Here is an 8,364-nt window from a genome sequence, read left to right as displayed (position 1 = left end):
ACACACACACACACACACACACACACACACACACACACACACACACACACGCACGTCTGTTTAATAAAAGTCGGATGTATTACCGTCCATTAAGCAGTACATTCTTGCGTGGCTGAAATATATTCATGAAATGTGTAATGAACTATCACCATCATCTCTACTACATCTACAACAACTACTACAACTACTACTACTACTACTACTACTACTACTACTACTACTACTACTACTACTACTACTACCACTACTACTACTGCTGCTACTATCCTTTTAATTCATCCTACTATTACGTCACTAACATCATAAAGAAAGCAGTAATAACAAATATAACAACAAAAACAATAACAATAACAACAGAAACATCATCAGTAACATCCTCAGGTTTAAACACAATTAAGTCCAAGAACACGTCCAATATACCCCGCCTCTTCTCCTCCGCCCGCCGATAATTCACTGGAAGCTTCATTTGCATATCCACCTGCTTATCTCTCCCCCCTCCCCCTTCCTCTCCCTTGTTCCCGCACACTCCGCGACGCCCACTAGTCAAGAGCCTCTCACATGGTCGTAATGCACGGTCTTACAGGTGTGGTTCTCTGTGCTACATTTACCTGTGAGTTGAGGCCACCCGTTTCACCTGTTTACCTGTGTTAGTGCTGGCTTTATTGGGTTAATGTGGATACCTGGGTGTTTGTGGTAGTATGTGGATGGGTGGGTGTGGTTGGTGGGTCTTTCTGTTTGTAGGTTGGTGTGTGGGTGTGTTGGTAGACAGGTGGTTGTGAATTAGTTTAACAGATGACTAGGTGTAGGTAAGTGAGTAAGGTTGTATGTATTAGCGTTTGTTGGGGAGTGTGTGTGGGTTGGTGTGTGTATGTGTGTGTGTTCGCAGGTAGGTGGGTGTATAGTTGTGTATTATAACAGGTGTTTTTTTATCAGTTGCGAATACGTCTGTGTGAGGAGTTTTAGCCAGTGTATGTTAACGAGGGGCGTCCGACAGGAGGTGAAAGAATGTTGATATGAGGAGGAGGGATGTACTTGTGTGTACTTGTATGTGTATGAGTCTGGTTCTTGGGAGGTGAAGGGACTGCTGTTGTGATGGATGCTGGTGTTACTTTTGTTATTGGTGATGTTTTTGTTACTGTACTGCTTCTGCTTCAGTTGATGTTGGTGTTGTTGACTTTATGACTGTTTCCACTAATGCTGTCACTGTTGCTGATGTTTTTATCAGTGATGTCTTTAGATTACCGTTGGTGTTAATAATGATAATATTGATAAAATTAATAAGAATAAAAATAACAACAACAACAACAACAATAACAATCATTATCTCAGCCACAGTCCACATGTAGACACAGAAACGACATAAAAAAGAGTAAGAATAAAATATAAAAGAAAATAAGCAATAGAGTATAATGACACTCCCCCCTCCCCCCCCCCCACACACACACAGCACATCATAGGAGACGTAACAACTACAGAATCTACAACCGTCATCAACGCCTCCCTCACCTTTACATTCCCATCACCAAATCAAATGAAAAACAGAAAGTTCGTACACATACTGCAACTTCCTGCCTCGTCACCTGCATTACCACATTCGCACAGTACGAAGGTAATGGCAGAAAAAAAAAAAAAAACACATAATCACCGTCACTCTACCCTGCATTTAGCTTCCCGTGCCGCGAGGCCAGACTAACGTGGAAATCTGCCATGAAAATTGTTTTGGCTTTTGTGAAAACGTATCCATCTTTTGATCCCTTTACTGCACCAAGTTTCATCAGCAAAAGGCAGCAACGCAACACTCAAACACCACAACACCCTCAACACCGCCACTCCGCCACTAACTCCAGTTCCACCCAATCTGACGACACACAACACTTAATTGAATACCCCAACACACCCCAACTCCAGTCCCCTCCCTCCTAACCTGCCGACACGCAACATTTAAACAATCCAACACACCGCAAGGGCCCCTCCTCTGTTTCCCCACCTGCTGACATGCATTTTTTAACAACCCAACAACCTACTCCGCCCCCTCCTCTGTGCCCCTTCACCTGTCAACACAAGCCCACAAAGCAGGTAACCGAGGCAACGAGCAGACAGGCCAGGGACACTGCGATTGTTTTTCATTCCCACCGGACCTGTTTTGGTATGGCACGCGGCAGAGGAATGAGACTGCCGCGGTGACCACTTAGTTAACGTATAGCTCGTCCCGCTGCTGGCATCCCGTGGGCGTTGTTGTGCGTGCCTGCATGCGTATCTTTCATCATGTAGCTATTCACATCCGCTCAGGGGGAAAGGTGAGGGGTGTGTGTGTGTGTGTGTGTGTGTGTGTGTGTGTGTGTGTGGGTAAGACAGACAGTGATACGGACAGAATAATAGACAAGGATATGATTAAATTACACACTTGCCACACTACAGAGAGAGAGAGAGAGAGAAAGAGAGAGACCCAAACTCCCTTTTCACTTCCTGTCAATTCTAAGCTGGTAATGTCTCCTAAGATATGATGTCTAACCTACCACACTTCTAATGACCTTTCCTTCTCCCCATTTACCATTAAAGAGATGGGTCTGTGATATTAAATAGAGAGAGACAGGGAGGAAAAAGAGAGGGAGTGTAGAATGCAAGGTTGGACGAGTAGGGAGGAAAGGAAGGGAGGAGTGAAAGAAAACGAAAAGGATAGGAGAGGGATTAGATGCGCAAAGTAAGAAGGATAGGGAGGAAAAGAACGGGAGGGAGGGAGGGAGGAAAGGAATGGGAAGCATGAAGAGGGAGGAATGGGAAGAAACAGAGAGGTTTAAGATGCAAGGTACAAAACAGCACGAAGGAAGAAAAGAACAGGAAGAAGGAAGGAGGAAAAGACAGGAAGGGGAAAGGAACAGGATGGAGAACGGGAATGGGAGAGATAAATGGAGGGAGAGAGGAGAGAAAGTAAAGGAATAAGAGAAAGGAAAGGAAAGGGATGCATGGAAGGGGAGGGGACGGGGAAGGCAGGGATCATAATGTCATGATATAGGCTGATGAAGAATGGGTCCCTCTAATTCTCCACTAATAGTCCCGCTTGCCTACTGTCCCCCCCCCCCCCTGCTGCTGTGGTGGTGTGTGTTTTGCGAGGCGGCGGTGCATGGCTAATGGGACGCTGTTGGCAAGTGTTATGGTCATTTTGTGTTATTAGTGCTGTGGTTGTTGTTGGTGATGATAGTTGTTGTGTTGTTGTTGTTGTGGTGGTGGTGGTGGTGGTGGTGGTGCTGCAGTTGTTTTTGTTTCTTGTTCCTGCTACTGCTACTACTCCTACTCCTACTACTACTACTACTACTACTACTACTACTACTACTACTATTAGGAATCAAGTGTTTTTCAAGACGTGAGGTTGAGATCTCAGGTGTTGGCAAGAGTTGAGAATCGAGTGTTTGAGTGTTTTTCTCCGTCTTGCCTGTCTGCCTCAGTGCTACACTACTCGTCTTTCCCTCCCCCGGCCTGTCTTCACGCCGCCGGGTAGTGGCTGTGGTCTGCGGTGCCACGATGATGGGATACCTTGTCTGACGTGTGTGTGTGTGTGTGTGTGTGTGTGTGTGTGACAGCCCGGCATGATGGTGATAATGGGGTTTGTCCTGGTGGTGGTGATGGTGGTGGTGGTGTATGATGGTACATACCGTGATAACTAATGCTACTTGTACTGTTACTACCATCTCTATGACCACTATTAATACTAATGCTATTACTGCCACTACTACTGTTCCTCCGCTACACAACGCAGGACTCCAATACAGTATATCGCCTCCTGCAGCAGTAAGGAGAGTATTAACCTTTGTACCTCCCCACGCTGAATTCGAATGCCTTGGCGGGATTACCTGTCGGGTGTTCGGATCAGGACCATATTCTGAAACACTTCTAAGCCGAACCTTCGTTATCTGAAAAGGCTCCAGTTAAAAATACACGGGTTTTTGAAGGTGTTCTTATAGTTCTAGTGACAGATAAACTTGATTTCTACACTATTAACAGGAGAAACGCATTTGAGAACCCGGCTATTCATCCCTTTGACCTTTGAAAATAGTCGTGGTGATCGAGAGAGCGAATCGTTCCTCAATACTAGCCATACATTTACAACTCCTCTCCCTTACCTATCCGCTGGGGGAAAAGGAGATACAGGTTCGAAGGAAACAAGTTAAAATTCATCTCCATTGGGGTTAGCGTGTCCTCCTCACATCAAAGACTGCTATGTGTACTATTTACTCTTGAGACTCGAGATTTTGGGAAAGTATCCGTATTTCCGGGGCGTCCCAGAAGGCAGCTACAGAGTGCGGGAGCGCAAGGCGTGGAACACCTCCATTGGGATTTAGATAAGGGCTTCCTGCCTTCTGTTCTTATTTTGGCTTGAGTGTAGTGATGGTGGTGGTGGTGGTGGTGGTGATAGTAGTAGTAGTAATAGCTGCTGATGCTGCTGCTGCTCTTCTTCTTCTTCTTCTTCTTCTTCTTTTTTCTTCTTCTTCTTCTTCTTCTTCTTCTAGTAGTAGTAGTTGTGGTAGCAGTATTAGATGTAGTTACTATCATGTTATTACTGAGGCTGGTAATAATTACATCAACAGTATTAAAAAATGAAATCGACAACAACAGCAGCAACAACAACAACAGCAACAACAACAACAACAACAACAACAACAACAACAACAAGAGCGACAAGGAAAGCTGCAATGCATTTGGTTTTCTCAGTCGCCTTTTAAACGGAATGGCTTGTGGTTTTGCGGTGGGTATTTTTCGTGGTTTGGGGGATGATGGTGAAGCCAAGGCCAGGCTGAGGGAGGGACGTGGTGGGGTCAGGACATCTGCCTGCTCTCTATCTCTTCCCTCGTCCCTTATACCGGTTATCCCCGTTAAGACTAGGTGGTGTGTGTGCTGACCCCTACGATTAACCCAAATGTGGTTAACTCGAGTGCGAAATGTGTGTGTGTGTGTGTGTGTGTGTGTGTGTGTGTGTGTGTGTGTGTGTGTGTGTGTGTGTGTGTGTGTGCGTGCTGATAATAGTAACAGCGACAACACACTACCACCACCAACAACAACAGTAGTAGTAGTAGTAGTAGTAGTAGTAGTAAAAGTAGTAGTAATAACAGTTCTCTCTCTCTCTCTCTCTCTCTCTCTCTCTCTCTCTCTCTCTCTCTCTCTCTCTCTCTCTCTCTCTCTCTCTCTCTCTCTCTCTTTTCCCCAACGCTGAATAGAATACACTAATAAATTGTATAAAAACAATCTCATGCCTAATTACACACACACACACACACACACACACACACACACACACACACACACACACACACACACACACACACACACACACACACACACACACACACACACACACACACACACTTTCTTTCCTACATTCTACCTTCCTCTGTTTCCCTCTCCCACGCCATCGTATCACACCTTCCTTTTTCCCTCGACTTTTCCACCTTTCCCGCCATAATGAGGTGCTCACGTGCCGCTGACAGGTGACAATACAAGCCCCTGAGGAACGCCGCACAAAGAACACTTCCCTCTTTCATTGCAATACTTTATAATTATGTTGTCCTGGCGCTTAACATGTTCAGTCACGTCTTGGGCAGCTGACTTCTTCTTGTAGCTGCTTCCATTATGTACTTCTGTTCGTGTGTGTGTGTGTGTGTGTGTGTGTGTGTGTGTGTGTGTGTGTTTGTTCTACTTATATTGTAGTGCCTTGTTGTTGTTATTGTTGTTGTTGTTGTTGTTGTTGTTGTTGTTGTTGTTGTTGTTGTTCGTCTTCTTCATCTACTACTTCTTCTCCTCGTCATTTTTCTTGTTCTTGTTTTTGTTGTTGTTATTGTTGTTGTTGTTGTTGATGATGTTGTTGTTCTATTTCTTCTTTTTCTTGTATTTTTTTTTTCTTAGGTACTTTTTTCTGTTGTTCTTTTCCATTTTTTTTTCTTCTTCTTCTTCTTCTTTTTCTTCTTTTTCTTCTCCTTCTCCTTCTCCTTCTTCTTCTTCTCCTTCTCCTTCTTCTTCTTCTTCTTCTTCTTCTTCTTCTTCTCCTCCTTCTCCTTCTCCTTCTCCTTCTCCTTCTTCTTCTTCTTCTTCTTCTCCTTCTCCTTCTCCTTCTCCTTCTTCTTCTTCTTCTTCTTCTTCTTCTTCTTCTTCTTCTTCTTCTTCTTCTTCAGGAGGCTTCTTCCTTTTACCTTCTACTGTCTTGATTGTTCTCTCTCTTTTTTTTATTTCTTTCCTCGTCTTTTGCTGGAAGAGAATTGAGTTCTTTCCTCCTGTGAGAGAGAGATTGTGTCTTTATCTCGTCTCTTTTGGGCTCTTATTTATTTTCCCTCCTCCTCCTCCTCTTCCTCCATAGCCTGACCTTGCACACACACACACACACACACACACACACACACACACACACACACACACACACACACACACACACACACACACACACACACACACACACACACACACACACACTCTCTCTCTCTCTCTCTCTCTCTCTCTCTCTCTCTCTCTCTCTCTCTCTCTCTCTCTCTCTCTCTCTCTCTCTCTCTTAGTCATCCTGTCGGCCATGTTGTGCCGCCATGTTTGGGTTCAGTCGATGATTGGGTCTATTTTGATGGCAAGATAGATAGATAGATAGATAGAGAGAGAGAGAGAGAGAGAGAGAGAGAGAGAGAGAGAGAGAGAGAGAGAGAGAGAGAGAGAGAGAGAGAGATGCAACCAATTATAATAGCATCATAAAACCTCACCACTGAGAGAGAGAGAGAGAGAGAGAGAGAGAGAGAGAGAGAGAGAGAGAGAGAGACGGCAAGTCCACCTGATCATATTTTCTGAAGTCCTAGAAACAACAGTTCTATTTAACAAGCAGGAAAAAAAAATAACATTCCTTTTTCCTTCACTTGAAACAGAGACACAGAGGAAGGCGTGATAAAGCTCGGAAGGAGAACGAAGGGAGAATAAGAGAAATAATCGATTATTGGTTAGAAAAAAAAGATAGTAAACATAGAACAAGGATTGATAAATGAAGGAGAGTATGTGGATATGAAAAAGTAGAGGAATAGAGAAGGACTGATAAAGATGGAAAGGAGTACGAAAGAAGAATAAGATAAATGATTGATTATAGGGTAAGAAAAGGATAGTAAACGCAAACCAAGGGGTGATAAATGAAGGAAAGTATGAGGATATGAAGAAATAGAGGAATATAGAAGACCTGATAAAGTTGGGAAGGAATGCGGAAAGGGAATAAGAAAAATGATCGATTATAGGATAGAAAAAGGATAATTAACGTAGGCAAACAGATGATAAATGTAGGAAGAGAGAATATGCAAACTGAGACACAAAGAATGACATGATAAAGATGGGGAACACGTACGAGGGAGGAACAGAACGAACGAACTAAGACATGATAAATGAAGAGAAAGAGGTGATAAAGATAAGAGATGATCGAGGGAGGAAAAGAGACTGGCTTGATAAAAATAGGAGGAAGGATCGATAATAGAGCAAAAATAAGAAAGAAGGAAAAAAGAAAAGAAAAGAAAAGAAAAAAAGCAGGTGAGCGAAGGAGAAAGGGTGGATAGAAGAGGGTACGTGTAAGGTACAGATAAGTGAAAGTGAATGCTGTTGCTTGGGAAGAGCTGATGTGCTGATGGTGAAGATGAGAAGTCAGTAAAGATGTCAATAGTATCCTCTCGTGTAGTTGTTTGCTATTGTTATCAGTGTTCCTTCCTTCCTTCCTTCTTTCTTTCCTTTTTTTCTTTTTTTTTATCTTATTTTCAGTGTTCTAGTTTTTTGTTTGTTTTATTTTTTATCACATTTTTATTCTTTTCTTTTTTTTTTCTTTCGTTGTGGTTTGTTGTTCTTTGTGTTACTTTTTTTTTTGTTACTTTTTATCACATTTTTTTATTATTCTTTCTTTTTTTCTTTCTTTGTGATTATTTTTGTCATATTCCTCTTTAATTTTCGAGTTTTTCATTGTATTATTTTCCCTTTGTTTTTCTTGTCTACACCTCTTGTTTATTCCTATTTTCTTTGATTATTTGCTTCTTAGCTGCTTTATTTTACGTTAATAATATAGATAAATAGGTACTTTGTTTTTTTTTAATTGTATTTCTACCTTCTTATTTACCATTTCTCTATCTATCTATCTATTTATCTATCTATCTCTATTTATCTATCTGCCTGTATGTATTTCTGAATGTCTGTCTGTGTATTAAAGAATCCATCTCAGTCTTTCTGTCTTTCGTTATATCCTTTCTTTTTGTCCTTAGTTCCAGTGTCATTTTCTCAACTTTACCAGTTTCTCATAAATGTGCCGTAAATCATTGGGTTTTCGTTCCCCTCCTCCTCCTCCTCCTCCTCCTCCTCCTCCTCCTCATCCTCCTC

The sequence above is a fragment of the Scylla paramamosain genome, chromosome 33 (assembly GCF_035594125.1).
Source record: "Scylla paramamosain isolate STU-SP2022 chromosome 33, ASM3559412v1, whole genome shotgun sequence".
NCBI lineage: Eukaryota > Metazoa > Arthropoda > Malacostraca > Decapoda > Portunidae > Scylla > Scylla paramamosain.
The sequence above is the reverse complement of the archived record's forward strand: the minus strand, read 5'-3'. Positions refer to the sequence as shown.